This window comes from Meleagris gallopavo, chromosome 4 (genome assembly GCF_905368555.1).
Source record: "Meleagris gallopavo chromosome 4, MGAL_WU_HG_1.1, whole genome shotgun sequence".
NCBI classification, from domain to species: Eukaryota; Metazoa; Chordata; class Aves; order Galliformes; family Phasianidae; genus Meleagris; species Meleagris gallopavo.
The window spans coordinates 9,872,950-9,895,033 of record NC_139407.1 but is presented as its reverse complement, the minus strand read 5'-3'; the positions used below and the strand labels follow the sequence as shown (position 1 = coordinate 9,895,033).

The 22,084-nt window shown below is 41.2% G+C and overlaps 2 long non-coding RNA genes across 2 annotated transcripts in view; one reads left to right on the top strand and one right to left on the bottom strand.

The window, feature by feature from the left end:
* Positions 1–8,767, top strand: part of LOC104910533 (uncharacterized) — an 85,040-nt gene extending 76,273 nt beyond the window's left edge. Inside the window, exons 20-23 of the long non-coding RNA XR_014882826.1 lie at positions 617–686; positions 1,698–2,297; positions 4,908–5,073; positions 7,453–8,767. This is a non-coding gene — a long non-coding RNA (uncharacterized LOC104910533). The remainder of the gene's footprint in view (positions 1–616; positions 687–1,697; positions 2,298–4,907; positions 5,074–7,452) is intronic.
* LOC109367159 (uncharacterized) lies at positions 6,144–10,344 on the bottom strand. The gene is made up of 3 exons (XR_002113955.3): positions 9,990–10,344; positions 8,370–9,584; positions 6,144–6,275 (listed from the first exon to the last, which is right to left on the bottom strand). It is a non-coding gene; the product is annotated as an uncharacterized LOC109367159 (long non-coding RNA).
* Between the last annotated feature and the right edge of the window lie 11,740 nt (positions 10,345–22,084).

Genomic DNA, 22,084 nt, shown 5'->3' with positions numbered 1-22,084 from the left:
TTAAAAGAGGTGATCTTTTGTACAGAAGAATAGAAAACACCCAAGTTCAACTCCTGAACTGCCTTGCAGAGGGATCCTTTTCTCTCTGCTGAGAGACCTGCCTCCTGATTTTGACACCAAAGTTGGAATATGCCAGGATAAACATCTCAATAAATAGACACTTATGTGTGTGTGTTGAAACTAATTCTGAAAATAAACTCTCCTGACATGAATTTCTTTCTGTAAAGCTTATTTCACACTTCACAGGTCACTTCACCTGAAACCACCATTTTCACGCCTTCTTATATGGTTGTTATTCACAGACAATAGTTACAGGATCAGGCTATAGGTGAACTGCAAAACTCGGGCATGACCTCACTCTCACAGAGCTGAGTACACATCTGGTCACATTTATACTTATGTCAGATTAAAGGATGTGGATTTATAGTTCAGTTTCTGATACAGAGATTTTGGCAAGCTTATTATTTGGGAATTTATTTGTGAATATTTTTAGTCTGAATTAATTTGACCTATGTTTGTATCTTCTCAAAGGAAATAGTAAATATTGTTATTTTGTTAAATACAGAGTTATTAGACTGCTCATTTACCTATGCTATTTCTTTTCTTATCCTACCAGAATTTTCTGTTTGAAAGAACCTCCACTTTTCTGCCACCAAATTGTCGTGGAACTCATTACCTCCAATGAGGTGAGCAATAATGTGGAATAAACAGACCTCCTGTGAGTGGGAAATCTTTCCATTCCTTTCCTTTCAGTTTGACCTTTAATAAACACATTTCTCTTTACTACATGAATGCCATTTCATCCCCTGGATGCAGTGTATTGCTTTATCCTGGAGAAAGTCGTGACTTCCATGGTTTTTAATACTGTGTTCACCTGTCCAAATCCTTGTCAGATGTCAGTAAAAATCTGATTTTTCTGCCAATGTGAATTAATTTCCATAATAGAATTTCACTAGTAATGCTTTTTTTTTTAATGAAGGAGCATTACTTTGCTTATGAGTGAGTGCAGCATTTAACCATATAAGAAGTCTAATTCAGAGCTTTCTGATGTAACTCACCACATAAATATAGTTCTTGGGAAGCTTCACAGAGACTCAGCATTTAACGCATACTGAAATCAACACAGATAAGGCTTCTGTTGTAAGTTTGCTCCTTACTTTCCTTAGGGAAAAAAAAAAAAATCCACTATCTAAAAAAATAAATAGAAATCAAAACAAACAAATAAAAATGTTGCCCATCAAAGTGAAGTGTAACAGAGTTACAGCACAACATGAGTTTGATTTAGTGGTATTCAGTTACCACTGCGGGTAACTGGCACTTTCCTACAGCAATCCTCTTTTTTTTTATTTATTTTTTTATTTTTACATAATTTGAATGCTTTTGAATAATGGCACCCTATAGACCACAAAGCGTGAGAAATACTGCATGGGAACCAACAGCGCACACTGCCTCACACCATCCTCATAACATTCTCCAGCTGGCTTTGTCAGAAAGAAAAACAACAGGGAAGTTATTCCTTGGCCTGTTAGAGGCTAGAGCCTTCTCCAGGGACTTCTGGTTCTTTTTCCTTGTTCAATTTATGCGGTTATAATTTAATATTAGTAAAAACAGTTTTACTGCAGGGTCTCCTGAGCCAGCCCTAGGCAGGAAAGTTGTTTCCCTTTCTTGACTTCTCACTCTGGCACTTTCTTTTTCAGTGAAAAAAACTTGCCTGTCGAGGATAGCACATGAGAACACGTCTCCCCATGGCAGAGAGGGCAAAATGAAATGAAGGTCTCCTTGATCCCGAGAACATCAGCTCACTCGGCATTGATGGGAACACCACATTGTGATTCTCCACCCCCAGTCAAAAAGGACTTGTTCTTGCACAGCTTTTGAAAGAAAGAGTACGGCACCTTTGCATTCTGGACAATGGATGGAGATTACTCTATGAAAATCCCTGTGGAAAATCCCACCTCTCCATGCCAGCTTTACCTTCTGATGCCTGCGGGCACTTCCCTGAGGAGAACAGGGCTATCTAATTCTGATCAGGTTGCCATCCCATGCACTCTAGCGGCAGCTGCACGGAAGAAAGTTGTCTGTATCCTGCTAGGCTCAGCTTCCAATATTGCTGAAGAGAATACAGAGCCAGTGAAGAGTCACCCCCCATATCAGGTGAAAGCATAAAAGTTACAGAGCCAAATGTTTCAAGCACAGTCTGTATCTCCTTCATCACTGCTTGCCAGGCACAGCCCACATAGTCCCTGTGGCATCAAGCTATAGAAGAAGGTCTGGCATCAGCATGTTCTGCAGAGCAGGTAAGATGCTCTGCATAGAGCCCTGCTGGGGAGATCTCATCTGAGCTAGGAACAGCAAAATCCATTGTCAGTAGTTGCATGTTATTGTCTTTTTTTCCTTTGCCCTTTTGTCCTGTTAGTTTCACTGAACATCATGCTGCTGAGAATTTACAAGGCTGGCAGGGTCTAGATTTCATCTACTCTGATATAACTATTAGACTGTGATGATAAATGAGTTGTTTTTCCTTGGGGAAGTTAAGTTTTGCAGCTAGCTTTTGCTACCATTTCTTCTCCCATACTGCATGCCAGGCCAAATGCCTCCTTGTTCATGTCCTCAGGCTTCTTGGAAATATCTGGAGAAAAAGCCTCCACTCCTCTAGTTTCAGTGCAGATGGGAGAATAGTCAAGAAAACAATAAAGAACAAAGCTGTGAAAGTTCTACCTCAACTGAATATCACCATCTCTGAGTTACTTGATCAGATGCTGTTTTGGTGGTGTTTACTTTTGTACAATTTTAATTTTGTTTAAAATAAAACTTAAATCAGCATAGGATTTGTACCTTAAATAATCGTTAAGATTTCTCTGCATGGTTTCCAACAGAACTGCATGGATTTTGTGTTTTTTTTCTACGTAGCAAGACAAAGCATAAGGTCAGCGAGACTATTTTGTTGTCATTTCTATAATAGTGTTTACAAAGGCAAAAAGGCTGTGGGGCATTTTTTTTGGTTAATTCATGTACAGTTTTTCCTGTATTTAAATGATTCCAGCTTGCATATATCTTTATTGCTTGCAAAATAAATCTCAGTTGACATCCAAAATGCTATTGGCATGGGGCACAGTTATTATTCCAGTGCTCTTGGCTCAAACAGCGTTTTTGCACTACCAGGGGATTTAAATGTTACGCATTTCCTTTATTACTCTGGACCTTCCGAAAATGACATGGGAAGAGAACAAATGACAAATACATTATCTTTTGGATGTCAAAAATGTTTCCTTAAAATTTGAACCAAAGCCTGCTTTTCAGTGAGCAGCAGGGCAGAGACGAGCAGAAAAGCAGAATGTAGAAGAATTTTAATGAGTCTCATGCTACCCAGACACTGTCTTTTGCTGTTTTTCTCCAGACTTTGTGCCACTGAGTATTTTGGAATTGCCATTTCTAGTTCATTAAAATATAAAAGAAAACAGGTAATGCAGCTCATGCAGGGAGATTTGTGAAATGATGAGTCAGGATGGACTGCAAGAATCTTTTAAATAAAGAAAACATAGATATGTAAGCATCCGTCATCTACACAGGCAAGTGATGGGCAATGCAGAAAGTACTTGCCACGTCACTGACCTGTTTGGGCTGCTGCAAAGCTTCAGGACTCACTCACTGAAATGTCTGAGCTGGCACTTCCAAACGTTCTGCTCCTCATTTAATCTCCGTTTCTGATTTTCATGGCTACAGAGATGAGAAAAATACATTGCTGTGTCTAGATGCAGTAATGTGGGAACTCAAAGCACCCTATGAACTCCAATTCTCAATATTTCTTCAAACTAGACTTAATTTTGAAGGCTGAAGATTGATTTTCTGAGATAGACTCCAGAAGCTTAAAAAAAAGAGAAGTGCAATAATAACCTTAAAAGACTGTAAAAGAGAGGAAAGTTCAGGTGAAGCAGTATTACTACGAAAGACAGTTCTCTCACAGAAATTCTTGTACAATTTTAGGAAACTGCTGACATGAAGAGCTGACAAGGTGTTTAGACAATTCCTACCTAATATGTTCCTTCTGTCAGGACAAATTCTGCCATTTGTTATTTTTTAATAGTGATAATACTGAACAGCATAAAGGAGGAATAGGCATAACTCACAACTATGTGAGCTTAAAAACAAAAATCCAACTGCCAGTAATGTGTACGTATAACATGGACTTGAAGGCACGTTTTTGCATACAAAGTTTCCCAGTTTCTAAAGATGTGTTCCAAAATATATTAAAAGCTGTAACTGAAATTATGTCTGATTGTTAGACAGTAAAACTGAGGTAGAGGCAGGTAGTGGCATATCAGTACAGAAGATATTAAAGCACACTGCTAAAATGGACAGTGGTAAAACAACAGAATTCAGAGGAAGGCTGAGGATGAAAAGCTCAACTCAATAACCAAAAAAAAAAAAAAAAAAAAAAAAGCTTTACTTGCAATCCTGCCAAAGCTGTCTATTATCTAGCAAAGTATTTTTAGAAGTTTTTTGTAGTGCTTTCATCAGTCGCTGTAAATTGAAGATCGGTGAGCCTTGCATCAATATAAAAGAAGTTAGATACAATAATCATTAAATTTAGAGTTTTAAATAATGTAATCCCGAGCTGTAGTGGCTTTTTAAAAGAAAATCAAAGTGAGCTTGAAAGATCATGAGATAAAAGTGTAAGAGAAAATAATCTTGTAAGGAAAACAAAGCAATAATTGATCTCTGACATATATTCGGTATTCAGAAAGATATGGATTGATTTAATATACTAAACACTTAAAAAGGATAAAAACTATCAGACTTCAGAGTTAAGCCCAATTTCTAATGAATGGAAAGAAAGAGAATCTTTCCATGTATATACCTGACATTTCTTTGTTGCCAATAAGGTAATTTCTTGAATTTTTCTCCAGCACTAGCTTCTGTCAGGAGCAGATTGCTGGATCTGATGCTGGCTGGTAATTCAACTTGCACTTCTGCTGTGCAAGTAACTGCAAGGTGAAGGAGACATTGTGAAGAAACCAAAAAGATGGGTAAAGGACACAGAAATATTTCCCTCTGAGAAGCTGCTTACAGCAAGTGAGTTCCTTTGAGGAATCCTTTGTATCCCTCCCACCCTGCTAAGGTGCCTTAGTTCAGTCACCAGAAAGAAGACATCCCAGGCGGCCCATTAGCAAAAAATAAAAAAGGAATTGCAAAAGCGTACACAGAAGAAAATAGAATCCCACTGGCCCTTTTTTGTGCTTTGCTCAAGATTCACATCAAAGGGCGTTTTGCTGTAAAAACATATTTCTTGTTTCTATGGAACCTTCTTTGTGAGAATGCTAATGTTCTTTCTATAGCAAGGAAACCTTTTCTTTAAAGCTTTGGCCAATGATCCGATGTTTTCAACTCTATTCCAATAAGGTTAGTTCTTCTGAAATCCAAAGTGCACAAACAAGATAGATTGTAGAAGGCTCTCTAAGAGCGGGCTTATTTCACTGGAGTCACAAGCAATATTTTTTATCCATATATCTAGCAGCAAAAGGCTCTGATATGGTAATTTTTACAGCCTTTACTTTCTCTTCTCCTTCTTTTTTATTCACTTCAATTTATTTAAAACAAGGGATGTGCAGCCGTGTATTTCGTCCTGCCAAATATGTGCCAAAAAGCACATGTACTGCACCCATCAGAGACTGATGCTGGCTTGGGATACACACAGGCAGGTCTGTTGGATCAGGAACAACAGCTGAGAAGAGAACTGGTCTAGAAAGGAGCGATCAGACTGCTCTTGGCAGGTGAATTGCTGCATGACGTTTGCTATTACCACCTTTTTTATTGCATTCCTGCCTTATAGAAGGTGCCCGCAGCTGTCATGGACCCCCTTGTAGACAGCTGAATAAGCACAGTTTCCAGTTTTTAATGTGATTCCTTTCATAGCTTTCGATTTTCCTGTCACCTCAGAATTAATATTTTGGTAATACTTCCACATGCTGTCTTCCCGGGGATCATACCCATTTATTTTTTCAAAAGCTGCTGAAACAAACTGAAATTCTAACAGATCTTTGTTTCCCTGCTACCTAGGCTATTCTTGAAAGCTTTAAGCTGTAACATGTTACATTAAAAACAAAATCAACGTTCATATGTGCAATTTTAACCCAAAAACATTGTATTGAAGTTGCAAGTTTTGACATTCATCATGCTCAGAGCAGCAGGATTACAGGAGAATAGGTCCTATGGTCTGTGTAAGCAGAAGGCAACTCTTCCCAGTTCAGTCATAGTTATGGCAGAAAAATCCATCTCTAGTAAGAAAGAGAATATTGAAGAAAATACTTAAATTTTATAATTCTTCATGTAACACAGAAGCAACCCAGAATGCACATCTGAGACAGCGTAATCTGGGACTTAGCTGAGAGACAATAGCAGTAAATATTCTTTAATTCAAAAAACCGAGTACTGAAACCACACAAAAGGCACTAAGAAAGTGCTACAGAAGATAAAGTGAACAAACTGCTGGCCACGTAATTATTCTCCCAGCAGGCTCATCAAACAATTCCCAGCATGCCCTCCTACCTCTTCTGGGGATGTTTTGACTAAATCTAACAAAATAATAGCTGCAGTCACCTCCTTACACAGTCACTTGTGAAACAAATTGGATGCAGTGTCAAGTCCTTGAAGGAATTGATGATTCTTATCAGCAGTATTTGACTGTCAGATGCAACCACCTGGCAGAGATGCAATCCTTTTGCAGGCAATTGGAAAAAAACAACTTTTTTTTTTTCTTTTTTTCCTAGATTGAGAAAGCCTCAGGGAGGAAAAGTGCTGAAATGTGCATTTTTTGTATGTGATTATTTTTTTTTTTTTAAGAGGAAAGGGATTTTTTTGTCATGTTAGGTTGCTTCGGGGAAAGGTAGTTATGCTTTTGGAAACTTCTCAAGCAAATCAATCAGTTCACTCCTCATTAGTGCAGATATTATCTTTGCCCTCATCAGGAAGAAGAAAGATGAGCAACCCTGACTTCAGAAGCTGTTTCAAGACACTTGTTACATCTTCTAATCCTTGTTATAAGGACTTCAGACTTCAGAACTTCCTCCCAAAACTGAACTAGAACTGAAAGCTTAATTAGGTCTTTACATGAAAATGATTGTCAATTTTACTGTGTCCTGGTTAGATCAGAACTGCTAATGCAAATATTTCTTTCTTTCTCTCTGTTACCAACTACCTGTAACCTGGAGCAAGAGCTTCACAGTTAGGTCTCTTATACCCATTGGCTTCACAGCTCAGTTTTGATAACCATAGATATATTGTAGGTCTGAGTAGCATTTAACAATGGTAGCAATTTCAGCAATTTGTGGGTTTTAACTGTAGAAAAACTGTAGAATAATAGTATGATAAATTTGCAAGGTGAAGTGTGATTTCTCTGTGCACATTATACACCCTATCGACCATAAGCATAAAGCAGTCTTTCTACTCCTTTAGGTTACAAGAAGTTGAGAAGGAAAATGCAGTTCCCCTCCCTGACGTGCAGCAATCTGGTAGTCTCCACTAATAATCAGGAGCATGAGTTCATCAAGGTCTTGTTTTCTGGATTTAAATCAGGAAAACCATTGAAATCTGCTTTTGCTGTCAGACATGAGCTATCCCTTAGGAGGAAGGGACAGGACATCATCTGGAATATCCAAGTAGGATCATGCTGGTCATGATGGAAAGTTGGTCTAATGTCACAATGAAGCTGCAAAGCTACTCAAGGCATCCATGAGACCTTGGGATGGAACTGATAGGAACTCCCGTTTTGTTAGCCCTGAGTATTCCAAACCTGTCCACCATTGGAGAGTTCTGCTCATGTTGGATAGCTATCAAAGTGCATTTGTCTCTCTCCTACAGACAACGAGCTGAAGCAGTAGCTGGCATAAGTCAGGACAGTGCTGCTGAATCAGTTAGTGCTGAGGGAAAATGACATGATTCCCATTGTGCGTGCTATATATGTCTTGTCATACTTCTGTGAAGGAGAAAAGTTATGAATCTCCTGGTGTTTCTGATCACTTCACAAATGCATGTCCTTTAAGGTGAAGAGGGACCATTAATCTCTGACCATGCCTCAAGTGGGTCATAGTCTCATGAAGTTACCAATGCAGCGAGGCATATAACTTGCAAGTTAGGAATAAGACAAAACAAGTCAGCTAGAATGAAAGCCCTGGGGTGTTACTGCTGCTGCACCCATGGAGGGCAGAGGAATGTGCTCAGAGCCTGCCCAGCCAGCACTGGCCATGTGCTTGCTCCTCTTCCGTCCCAGGCAAAGGTCCTGGCCATCCTCTTTAAAGTATCCTTAAGTATGAGAGGAGTAGTGCTGCCAGAAATATTTGCTTGTGAAAAGGTTATAGAGTGTAAAATATTACCTTAATGAGTTCTTTCAGTCACCAAATCCTAGTAAAGCAGAACTTTTCAGTCACCAAATACCAGTAAAGCAGAATCTTTCCTTTTTTTTTTTTTTTTTTTTTTTTTCCCCTTGGTTCTACATGGTTTACAAGCTTAGGATAGCTGAAGAATCAAATTGCCTTTACAGAAACCTCTTTCCACCGTTGACAATTCAAAATGTTAGACTTATTCAAAACGACATTTGCATGTCTAAGTAGATAGATCAGTTTCAGTGTGTGAGTTACAAAGTCTGCTCTCATCTGTCACTGAGTTTATGGAAGTGTATCTTCTCGGAACAAGCTTCTCTTTTCTTTTTTTAAGTTCTTACTAACAAACTTCACTAACTCCAGTTACAAAATTAAAACCGTGCTGACACGCAGTTTTTTTGTAGTCTTTTGAGTAGTTCGTTGCATAACGGCTGATTTGTTCCAGATTCCACTTCAAGTCTATGTTAACAACAGGGTCATCCAGAATGTTCCCCCTTTACGCTATTTCAAGAATTGCAAGTATTCTTTGTGTTCTATCATGCAAATGTAAATATGACCTCTTGGCCTTTGTGAAGCTAACCTCTAAATGAGACAATTGGCAATTTCCTGCATCTTAGAGTAAGATTTCTTGTCTTCTTCAGTCCACAAGATTTCTGTCTCTCCTTCACCTGGTCTACTTCTCCACATTTTCCTGCACATTCGCTATGTAAGGGCTGCTTCTGTTTGCCTCTTGTTCTTGACTTAGTGGAGCCAGCCTCAAGACTGACTTAACCTGATTGCGTGGCTGCTGTGCTTCCCAGGCCTCCTGCCTGCAGGATCACAATGCTGCAGGACTTTCTGCATGTCTGGAGCTGAGCCAGCACAATTGCAACACAGTCCCAGAACTTTTTGCTGTTTCTACAACTATTGCCACTGAAATCGTGGAGCTAGCAGATCCTCTTCCTGCTCAGCCTCTAGAAACTTGTGTCCATGGATATTGACATCTGGGGTTCATGTGGGATAGTTTCTTTTGCCAGGATGGCCAAAGATGCAGCTTACAGCAGTGACAAAGGGCACAGAAGGACAGCATGCTCCTCACTCTCACAGGCACCCAGACACTCTTCTCTCTGCCCACTGCAGCTGAAGGCTTCCAGCCTTAGTGTCATTCCCTCAGGTCCCAAAAGCATTGACCCACTGTTTTAGCTGAACGTTTCTAGTTTAAGAAGTGGCCTGAAAAAAAAAAAAAAAAAAAAAAAAAGAGAACATTCCTTTCCTTTGGGGTATTTATTTCCCCGTGCCTAACTCATTACATTCTGGTCTGTTTAAACATCAAAAGTGCTTGTGTAAATATATACAACGAGGCTAAGTGATTAGAATAATCTAATGCAAATTTCAAAGTCTACGAGCAGATCTGAGAAATCAACACTGTCAAAACTTTTATTTCCACAGCATGAATAGAAATAACGTAACTAAAGAACAGGTTGTACTTCAAAGAAAAAAGATGTTGAAATTGTAGTAAGTAAGCCAATTGCTTGGAGGTAGGGACTGGAGCGTGGGACATGGGGGAAGAACTCTTCTCCTCTGTAGTAGATGCATTTTATTTGCTCATAAAAGCCTGAGAAAGTAATGACGTACCTGTGAGCAACGAGGCTCTCTTTTCCATTAACTTTTGCTTTAGAAGGTTTTCAGAAATCCTCGTTTGCCCTCCGGGACTGACTGGCTTCTCCGCAGCCCCACCCCGCAGGCAGCCCAGCCCTGCGGAAGGCACCTGCTGTTATCTCCAAACAGACGAGGAAGGGAGACATCTAAAGGCATCTCCGAGAAGTTCACACTCCTCCTGCACACGCCGATCTCAGATTTCGACCACCGGTTTGACAGAGGCAAGTATCCCCGTTGTGCAAAAGTAGACCTAGCACAGAAGAAAAATATTTCTGAGAAGCACTGCACACATTCTCTGCAATCGTATCAGAAAGGACAGTCGTGTCTAAGCTGCAGCAGCCACATGCTACAGTATGCTGCTAGCCTCCTAGCTGCAATTCTTGAAGAGTTTTTGATGTGCGCTTCCATCCTTTCCCCTCACACCATGAGGTCACTGCTGAAAGGGAAGGTGCAGATGGAAGCTGAGGCACATCCTCCCCTATCTTGGCAGTGGATGTGCAGGAGCATCAGTAACACACGCAATTAGCATTCAGACTTTCAGGAGGCTGCACAGCATTCCCCACTAGCAGCAAGCAGGAAGGTGAAAAAAGTCTCCTCCACTCCAGAGCTGCCCGTGGAAATGGCTGCCTTCCCATCAGGAGAGTGCAGTACAAAGCAGACGTTGCATCTGGTCCCTGAGCTGGAGTTGAGGCATCCACCTCCTTCCCCCACCTTGTCTGAGATCAATGGTAGCTCCGAGGCCCAAAGTGCTCCTTTCTTTCATTGCTATCATTGCCACCCAAAGTGCAGCGGGTCAGGGAGCTGCTGGAGAGGTGATGCATCAAGGCTGGAAGTGAGGCTTTTTCTAATTATTGGGCCAGGCATTTTCATGAGAAAAAGGAAAAAAAAAGGTACATTTTCAAATCAATATGAGGTGAACAGTTCAAAAATAAAAGCCTTTCCCTTAGAGATGCAAATCATCTGGACTGCTCTAACATCTTCAGGGCTCTAATGACCTTAAAGCACTGTCTTTATGCCATCTGTAAGGTAACCATAGCTTGAACTATGAAGGACAATTTCATTTCAAGTGACTCGGCTGGAAGCAATAAAAATCCAAAGACAAAAAGGAAAGAAATACTTGCTTGAACACTCACAACTTTATTTTTACTTGCATCACACAGAGCAGTGACCAGCTCTGTATAACCTTTCTACTCCCTAGAAATTGCAGTGTTCCGCTGTAGAAAATGCAAAGAGTATAAGGTCAGTGTCAAGTCATAAAACAGCTACAAGTACAATTTGAGCATTTGCAATTATGGGCAAAACAAGAAAAAAAGATACTTTACGCTCCATCTGGAATTCTACTCCCTCTGTAAACAGTGTTAATAAAATACAGATGCAATTCAGGCCACTGGCATTCAAAAGTCATTAACATGAGAAGCTGCTCAGTGGCCTGTATGAATCACATTTTGTTGGTCTTAGACCAGTGCCCATTAGACAGACATCTACATTAGAGCTAGTGCCAGAACCAAGTGCTGCAATGCATTTTCTCTCTGATTTCCCATTTTGGAAGTAAAGCTAATCACTTTTGGAAACCACAGAGTCCCTCCTCCCCAGCACCACTAGTGTCCATGCCATACATGAGCTCTACATCCATCTGCAAGGCTGCTGGGTCAGGATTGAAATACAAACATGTACAGAGAGCCATGACTGACCTTCGTGCAGCAAGTAAGAACTGTCAAACCGTTCTACATTGTGAGGGCTGGTGCCTCTATACCACGTGCCCGTACAGAATCAGTTCTACATGCTAAATGCAGTCAAAGACATCAACATGGCAAAAAGATGCAGCATGCCTGCAAGGCAGCTTTCTGGATGCACGATAACCAACACAGGCAGGACTATGTTATCATGAACAAAAACTGTGTACATATGTCATCTTTGCCATTGGATTTTGGCCTCGCAGGAGGAACTTCCACGTGTGCTTTGTGCTCTTTTAGCCTTTTATGAACTCTTTGAGTCAGTGTTTGTCTGCTGTGGTGTCCAAAGTACAAATGGCTTTGCAAGAAGCCTCTAAATAATCAAAGGAAAAATACTTGTAAACACATCTGTTGTCTGCCATGCAACTTCTCCCTAACCTGCCACAGATTTTTCCCCACAGGAGGCTGCTAAATTAGAGCTTAATACTGAGGCAGAATCTCACATACTCCCTCTGGTTTGTCCTCTCAATATAAAGCAGCCTTCACTTCCAGCTAGCATGAGTGTTATCCCTCTGGGAGACACCATTTTCCATCCCACTTTTTGCAGGATCATCCTCTCTGAGAAACACAGCCGTTCGCTACCAGCTGAGCATGCCTTACCCCTCCACTCAGGCAGGCTTTCAAGCCTCGTTGGATCCATATGCTCCAAATGATCCTGCTGATTTTTCTCCTGGTTTCTGCATGGGTATGACTTGTGGCTGTCTCATCCATGCAAAAGCTGCCATATGCTCTTGGATACCAGCAGGAGCAAGACAGGAAAGATTATGATCTTCAGAGGACTGCAGCTGCCACCAAAATAATGCAGGACCTATATATAAGCTTTGAGTTTTCCTGTTAAGACTTGCTGTTCTTCTCTGACACGCCCCTTTGTACTCAGATTTGTCATGCGTCTTACAGGTTGGAAATCATATTCTCAGCCATCAAATCCTCCATTTCTGTCTTGAATAATATGCTTTGTAGCAAAAAAAAAATCTTGAAGATGTTTCTGTGAACATACAAGTAAATTTGTTTTTAAGACTGTAAGGATATGGAATACATATTCATTCACTGAGATGCTTCAAAAAGAGTACCAGGGTTAGCAAATGAAAGTAAAATAGATCTGATTTATGCAGTAATATGGTACAAAGACTGTGCAGGAATAATGCAAACAATCATTTTATATGTGTTTATGCTCATTAACTCTCTAAGTGATTATACCGTCTCTAACATCTAGGTTATCACAGGGTTCTGTAATGCTTCAAAGGATTCTAGCTGCAAATAGACAAGCATAAGTTCCATTGTGGTAACAGCAAATGCATATTTTTGCTCTCACAACCTTCCTCCTCTGTCAGCTGTACCTGCACTTTTGTCTGCTCTTTGGCTGATAAAATGCCACTGACGTCAGCTATAGCAAAACTTCGTGCTTGATATCTGTGCAAGCAAGAAGAGGATCAGGGCCACACTAAACAAAAAACGTCAGTCATCAAGGGCTAAGTACTCAGAGGGAAGGTGAGTGAAAGGGGCTTTGTGTAACTCTTCTGCCACCCTCAAAGATGACATAAGGTTGGATTTGGCTGAGGAAGTCTGCAGGTTGCCTTCTTTTTATTTTGTGTGCTCTTGCAGGAAATGCTTTGAAAAGGCTAAAGCCACTGACATTTTGGTGCTATAAGAGGCGGAATGTTAGCTAGTTAGAGGGGAAACGCTCCCCTAAGTGTATGATCCATTAAGTTGTTTTGCAACACTGGGAAATGAAGCATGGAGTATTTTACTGAAGTCGGTATCCCATGGGGATGAAAGAAAGATCAGAATCTTTCGCTGCAATGGGCTGAGCTCTGCCAGCATGTACATATAAATTCAGAATATCTCCATTTTAGTTGAAAGGCTTGCCCCGAGTTTGACGACTAACTCAGGGTCTGTCCCACCAATATGGATTTCTCCAGCCCTGTGTGCCCAATGCTCTGAACCAGCTGCTGGCAGCTGAGATTCCTGTGTGGAGAATTTCAGCCAGATACAGGAGCAGTGTAGGAAACTGGAGACTCCTAAATGGCTGCCTGATCTCAGGTGGGGGATACCTTTCTCAGTGTTGGGATTTACCGTAGCTTTCTGAATGACTTTTGGTTTATTCTGATTGCACAGACACTTACACTCTGAAGAACATGAAATTTCTATTAAATGGAGAAAGGGCACTGCATTGGTATTCTGCAAATAGCATTCCTAACAGTCAGTCATTCCCACTTTGCTTGCAGCTCCAGCATGGAGGCATGGTGTTTCAGTCTGTCCTGGCAGAACAGATCAATTACCAGTTTTCAATGGAGTGCGTCTTGATGTCATTGCCTTTCTCCTGCAGCTGTTGACTGCCTGTGCTGTAGCTGCTCTCCTGAGCAGAGCAGCTCTCTCTGCCAGGTGTTCAACTATTCAGCTGGTGCTTCAGCATATTTTCTTCTGCCTTCCCTACAGACCTGAAGGGCAGGAAAAGGCCCTGCCAGGCTTGGCCTGAAATGGATTTGGACTGATGTTTTCAGGGCTACTCAGCTGCAGGTTTTTGTTTCAAATTCAACTCAGAGGATGGAACAACAACAACAACAGCAAAAAAATAAATAAAAAAAAAAAATCAGGAGGCATTCTTTACATAAGATACCTAAAACTTGAATGAAAGCAGAAGCTGGGCATTAAAAAAGGCCAGATTCAAAAAGCTGTTGGCACTGAACATGGTTGATCAATGATATTTTGTTGCTACAACGAGAGCTTTTACTGAAGCTGTTTCCCCTTGATCTGCTGCCAGGGACGGCAGCAGAGGTCTCTGAGGAGCTCAGAATGGAAGGCAAAAGAGTCTGGAGGAGGAATTCCTTTGTGATAGAGACTACAGACTGAGAAAAACCTCTCAACCGTCTGCTGCAGCTATATTTTTACAGCCAAAAGCTCGGTAAACATAAAAAGCAGGCAGTGGGCTGTTGAAAAGAAAGAAGACTCAAACCTCAAATGCACTTTTCATAGTATTCTGGCTTCAGGTTTCATGAAATGACAGGGGAATTGAAACACATCTGAAGACAGTTAGGTACCTCTCTGCCTTTCCCTCCACACTGAACATACTGGGATTTGAAAAACAGATGAATTTTGAAGCAGCAGCTGTCCAGAGTATGGACTCTCTCTTCATTGTATATTCAAGAAAAGATATGCTGGATCAGGAGTTTTGCCCTAACAAGGATTCTTACCCAAGCACAGCAAGGAGCTTGTTAAGATTAGTGTGCCTCATCTAGGCATTGACCCAGGTGATCACCACGTTGCAGGCACAGTAAGTATGATGCCTGCAAAATCTGATGTGTTCAAAGCACTCCTAGAGGGCAATCATGTGGCTCCTGCTCTGAGATTGATGTTCCTGGGGTGCGGCATTCTGGTCTCCTCTCTTGCTGGTGCTGAGGCACAGCGTATCCAGTCTGGCTTGGGCTTTTCTGGCCAAGGCTTCCATTCCTGCTGTGAGTAGGTCAAGAAGTCACAGTTGCAGCCTTACAACATCAGGTCAGGTGTTGAGAGACGGTGTTGGCCTTACCGTGCACGACACGATCTGTGTGCAGAAGCACTGCACCTTGCATTGGTGGTAGATACAGTGGGTACTCAAATATGCCAGGCAAATAAAGCAATTTCTTAGAATCCAGCTGGATAAGGTTTGGGGCAGAAAGCAGCAACATAGACAAGTCAGAACCGTATCAGCTCTTGGGCACCTCAGGCCCATGCTGCCCCATACAGACATACCCACAGTGGTGTCCCACCACCTGTTCTGGTTTCTGCCTACTGCTGGGGCACTTCTGGCTCAGGCAGCTGAGAGCTCATCCACTGGCTTTAGGCGGTTTTGATCCTGCTTTACAGCTCGTTCAGGTTTGTTTGCACAGGCTAAAACCACACTTGTGAACTGCGCAGTAGATATACTCCACGCCTCTCACTCAGTAAAGAAGCTCTAGGAGTTAGCTCAGCTGCCAGTGTGAGCAACAGCCACGTTCAGGGAGGGGAGGGCCAGAGCCCAGCCATTGCGCAGACTTAAATCACCCTGTCCTTCCAGTTCTGCCATACATTTTTATAAGGTGGGATATTTTTTTTTTAATTTATTTTTTTATTTTTATTTTTATTCTGGAAATAAACCAGATGACTTTAATAAACAAGCAGAACTCTTGAGTGCTACATCACTTAAATCAGAACAGAGGGAGGCCAGAAAACATCTCTCACTATGAAAACTTTTGCCTTATCTCTAAAGTAACACATTTTCCTGATCTAATAAATATGAAATACATCTTAAAATGATTATATTCTGGGTTTCTGAAATTCACGATGTCTTTAGACTGTTATGCTTCTCCCCTAAATAGCAATATAATTTTAGTTAATGAAGGTCTATTTCGCCTTACAGTGCAGTCCCATTGAGATCCCTCTCCTTTAAAGGAAACTGATTTGATTTTTTTTTGCTGCTGGGGTTGAAGGGGAGGACAAACTGGAGAGGAAGCATGATTCCTTTTGTGCTTTGCCTTTCTTTCCAGGCACCTAAAATGGAGACAATGAGTAAATCTTTCCTATCTGAATGCAGAAGTAGGTTACGCTGCCTGAAGCAATTGCAATGACTCACTTGCCACTTTTATAGAACTCTCTGCTTTATTAGTCTTATGCTGATAACTTTATGGTGTGTGGATTAGCAATGGTAAAGGCAGAAAATTCTGCAGATCTGCTGGATCTTGTTGCTCGGGTTTATATATGCCAAAGGCTAGAGTTTGTATGGCTTACAGGCACAGGTGAAAAACACTTCACCCTTTTGGCCATGATGGAAAAAATCATGGTGGCTAACAGAATGCAAGAGTGAAATTAAAAATGTCTCTGTCCGTGGTGGGAATAAGAACAAGGAGCAGGGATCTCTGGTGCAGTCATATCACAGGATTAATCTGAACAATTGTGGAAGACATATAATTCTCACACCTCAACATATACAGCAGACCTGGGAAATCCTCCCCCTGCCACATCTGTTCAGTCTTCCAAGTCACTAAAAGGCCTTCCTTCAGTCAAGCATTGCATCAATTTGCTTTTCCCTGCAGAGCATGGCTGCAAAAGGAAACAGCTCAGCTAGGGTACAAGAAGCAATCATGGAGATGGCACTGGAGGTCTCTCACTGTTTGTGAAAGCTGAGTTTGGAAAATCTTTTTTAAGATTGGGCACTCAGAAGGGATGCATTTTGTTGTTTGAACAGTAACTGCTGGAAGACAACGCTGTATCTCAGCACGATTCCCTTTGTCTGAAGGATGGGTGGTTTTCCTTTGCTTATTCCTTACACTAAACACAAAGGCAATCTTTCCAGAACCTTAAATTAGGGTTTCTTTAGCTCATAACCACTAATACTATCTCTGCAAATATTCAATAATTTTGTATCTCAGGAGATGAGAAATCCTGTTGTTTGTTACAAGAAAAACAAAGCATGCAAAAGGCTTTCTGTGCTGGTCTTTCTATTTAGCTTCAGATAAGGACATAGGGTGCCACTAGCTTTGGTCTGCCAGGCTCTGTGCAGAGAGGCATTGCTTGAGGGAGAACACGGTTTTGCAAGCAGTGGGAGTGTGTGTTCTCTGCCTTAGGCCTTGATTAGACTCAATTTTTCAGGCAGAAATGGCCCCCTGGAAATCAGGCGCTGGTGCTGGGCTGAGACTGCTGAGCTAGGAATTGCCTTCTTCTGCTCCCAGCTGACAGTGATGTGTAAATAAAAGCAAATTATACTTGGGCTGTCCGACCCTTCCCATGTTGCAAAATCAACCCACAGGACATCAAAATCTGAAGCACTAAATGTCAGTATCGGTGCCAGAAGGAGCACTGACATGCAAGAAAGGGGAAAACAAAGGTGTGATCCCCAGGTGTAGCCCCAGATGACTGAACCCCACAGCTGGCAATCAGCAGACAACTCCAGGAACTCCCATGGGCTTAGCCAAAATGTCTGAAGACCAGCTTACTCAGCCTACAAACTTCATGGCTTCATCCTAGCACAGTCAACGCTTCCTGGGTATTAAGCTTCAATTCAAGGTAATCTATCAGAGAGTAGGTGGCAGTGGGGTTTTTACCAGGTGGTGAAAGGAGTGAGATGAGGATCACAGCCCGCGGAGTCTCATACAGCAGGGAGCTGGAACAGACAGATTCAGGAAAACCTACACAATACCCATCCTTTACATGGTTTATTAAATTTGGTTTGACAGCATTCCATATACCTCAAAATGCCAACACTGTAATTACTCCAGTAAAGAGCACAACAGATCATTTGGCTTTTGTTTTCACTTCAGGATATTTCACTAAAGGAGCTGAGCTTGGCTGGAAAAAGAATTGCAGGTCCTGCAGCTTCGCGGGTCAGATCACTGATTGGTACGAATGGCACTTCTCTGTCAGCTCCAGAAACATCTGTCACCCCAGGATGTGCTCCCTTGCTGGGCTGCAGCTTACGAGGCCAGCAACAGAGCAAGTGGGAAGACCTTTTAACATTCTGTATAAAGCTGGGAGCAAACTGAGCGCACGAGAACGAAAAATCTCCAATAGGGCAAAGATTTTCAGACGTGTTTAAGTGGCATTGTATGTGCTGTGGTTCATTTTTGCTCTTAATACTTTGATACAGCTGTAATATATCTTTCAACTCCCAAAGACAAATTACAGCACATAAAAGACCACGAGGTTACATTTTGGTTCTGAGATAGTCACGTTAATATATTATGAAGGCATTGTAACAAGTATTAGTATTTTCATGAATCACCATCTAGGGTCAGTAGAAAATATGTATAATTTGCAAATTTGTTTTAGATACAATGTAAGAAAGTAAGTAGGCTGGGGTAATTAAAGGGCTTGCTGATGCAGAGACATTGCTCAGCTTGCCTATCAGAGCAGGCCCTGAGGAAGCAGGTGAGGAGGAAGGTTATAAAAAGGGGAGCAGGGCATTAGGAAGCCATGAGTTCTCTGATCCAGAGGAGCATTATCTGAGGTCCTGTTCCAGAGCTGTTTCCCCCAGAGGTAAGTGCTGGTGTAGCTTTCTACAAGTGCAGCTGGTGGCAATGAGCAGAGGTGCTTTGCAGGCCTGGGGAGGAGGGGGGAAAGCTGGTGGTGGAGAGTGTTTTCCATGTGTGTGAGCTCTGATGCTTTTAAGGGTGGCTACCCTGGGCCATGTGAGGTTCCTGTTTCTGCATCTTGTAGTCCTATGGCTGAGCTTGGGGTGAGATCTGAGCATTCTGTGGTGCAGCAGCCATGTAGGAGTCCAGGGAATGGTAGGTGTGCATTTGCATTTCTAGTATCAGCACTGCTTGGGCATGGGTCCGTTCTGCTGACTAGAACATACTAACTTAAGCTAAGATCAGATATGTCCCTTGCTGGAAAGGTTTCTTAAACTGTGAATATGCTGGTGGCTCTGTGAAGCGTTTGACAAAAGAAGAAGAGTGTTCCTTTAAAAGTGTGATAAACTCAGAAGGTACCTTCTATGATTTATGCTGGCACTATCTGGTTGGGAATCATTTCTTGTGGCAGATCAGAGGAGTATGTTTGTGCAGCATTAGTATGTAAATGTCGTGGTGGGATCTTACTTTGAAATATATGTCATGTCAAGCAAGCAGAGGAAATATGCAAGGAGTGTAATTTATCATCTAGCTTCCAAATTATTCCTTATGTTTCAAGTCCAGTCATGGTGCTTGTGTGTGCTAAATGTCCCTTAAAACACTGTGCAGTGCTTCTTGTGAACTTCCCTTGGAACTGATAGTGCTTTGGCAAACATAAGCCCCAAGGTTAAACTCTGTATAATGCCTCTTTGGCCTGTGCTTCCAGACCTAAGAGGATGGTGCAGAAGCCAGTTTTGAGCATATGGTATTGTTTCTACAACCCTCTGTTCCAATGTGCTCAACATGGCTTTGGTTTTCAGCTGTTGATATTCTAACATCTTTATTTACTTTTTTGATGCTGTCTCTTTTTCTTACTTAAATCTACGCTCAACAGATTTTGTTCATTTGTATTAATAAGGGAAAAGTATTGATAAATACTTTGTATAAAGTTGCAGATGCAGTCTGTTGTTCCTAGGGCAAAATACCAACTTTATGGGATTCACCTTAGTAGGAGTTACTTTTCCACCTAAGATTCATTTCAAGGCTTGTAGAGGCTGCAGCATTTGAATTTCTGCTGGGTTCCAAAGCAATCTAGTGTAAGGTCACATTTCAGTTGTTGCCATCTTGAACTGGCAGAAGAGCACAGCATTTCAAGTGGATGCTGACATCAAGGCTGAGGACCTTGTACATCTCTCCTGCTGGTGGGGAAAATCTCAAAGGGGCTCATCATTGTCTTTGCTATCCAAATCAAGTGCTGAGCGCAAATCAGGCTGCAGGCAGCCCAAGGGTTATGTGCCCAACTAACAATGATGGTCTCTCAAGAGAATTAACTTCTTAGTGCCAAGAATAAAGTAGCAGGAAGAGCATTGGGCAGCTATAAGAGGAAAATGTTTGTATTACTTCCTGAAGAAATCTGACAGGTCTTTGGTATTCTAGTTCTCCAAAAAAAAATTAAAATAAAATTTATTCAGTGGTTTTGTAAAGTGAAAATCAATCTTAAAAGCTTTAGAAGGTGTCATGTAACATCATGGTGAAATCAGAATAATACTTAAGCCTGTAAGCACTCAGTATTTATCATCTCATAAAGAAACTGAGGTGAATTTCCAGTGATTGTTAAGGCTGGGGAATCCTTTGGAAAAATCACTGTATAGCTCCAAAACCGGGTTAAAAAGAATGTAGCAAACATTTCAGTGTTCAAGAACAGGGGGGATAGAGATATCTACAAGAGGATCACAGATGTTTCTCTTATTAAAAAAAAAAAAAAGTTACTTAAAAATAGGATGGTTGTAAACAAACATCAAAGCTGTGTTTTTATGGGCAGCTTCATCTGGTGAGAGGTTGAAATGAAATTCTTTTTTTCCTCCAAATTGCATCAGTATTTAATCAAGCAAATAGCTGCAGAAGATAAAGAACAGGCTTGTAAGCCCATCATTCATTCAGCAAAGGAAAACCTATGGCTTTTTCATGGAATGATTCTCATGTCTGTGACATTCTCTTGTTTTTTATTTTTTTTTTTTATGGCTATTCTGACTATGAAAGCTAAAAGAGAAAACTAGACCCTGCTTCAAATTTCAGATGTATGGTAGCTAATTACAGTACACGTAAACTTAATAAAGAAGTGTCATTAGCTATAAAATATATTTACTCTAGAGTTTCCCGGGTATGAGATGGAGAGGCCACGCTGCTGAGGGCTGTTGCCAACTTGATCACTCGGGCTGTGATTTTGTTAATTACTGTGTTTTCTATTTACATACCTACAAAGCAGAGATGATAAAATTTGTCTGTCCCGTAATTGCCCTGAGCTTTTAGCAAATATTTATTGGCTACCTATAGACTTTCAGGAGATGAATAATTACATTTCCACATCTTGTTAAACATTTCGCAGAATTCTACCTTTTCTGGCTTCAAACAGCTTCCTCCTTCAATCTTGAAAACACCTTATTAGAACAGTTAAAGTTTATGACTCATATGATTATGCTCATGATAGCACATAGATCTCATGTTAAGCTTTGTTCCATCTTCTTCATTTAAGCTTATCTTTGTGCTTTGTTCCTTGTCACCTGTTGGCAATTTAAGATGAACTGTACATACTGAAGAGTATTAAATCACTCCCACCTGAATAAATGGGAGCTTGGCCGTTGGTTCCTCCAGAAATGGGCTCAGGACCTTGATTAGGCTGGCTCAAGAAATAGGACTTCAAGCACTTCTGAATCTCATCCTCTGGTTCTCTGCAGCATGCCTGCTGCTGCCTCTTCAGCTGGCAATTGAAGCTGGTACATTACAATGATCGTCACGTAAACTTGCTGGAAACAAAACCAGTAACTGCAACAGGATTGACCAAACGACTCCCAGTCACTGGTATGAAATTATACCTGAATATAAATGGAAATACATTATATCCATAGAAGAGCCCTATGAATTCATAATGAACTGGCGATGACACCATTATAACACGCTGTGATGCCAGAAAAGAGCTTACAGAGGTGACCAGAACTGTTGTTTTTTTTAAGGGACCACAGACACAATTAAATACTACTGTATTTTTAGCTGCAAACTAAAATGATGCACTTCCTGTGAAATTTAGCTCTAAGTGCTTATTCCCGTGCTCTTAAACCTTACTGAATAAGCAGATGAGGACGAAAAAGTGCAACCTGTAGAATCATATCCTGCCTGTCCTGTTGCGAATGATCAACCCCATCAGTACAAAATGCAGTCGTGTTTGTCTCTTCCAGCTTGAATCTACAGGATTACTTTAAAGCAGCTTAGAATGGCTTCT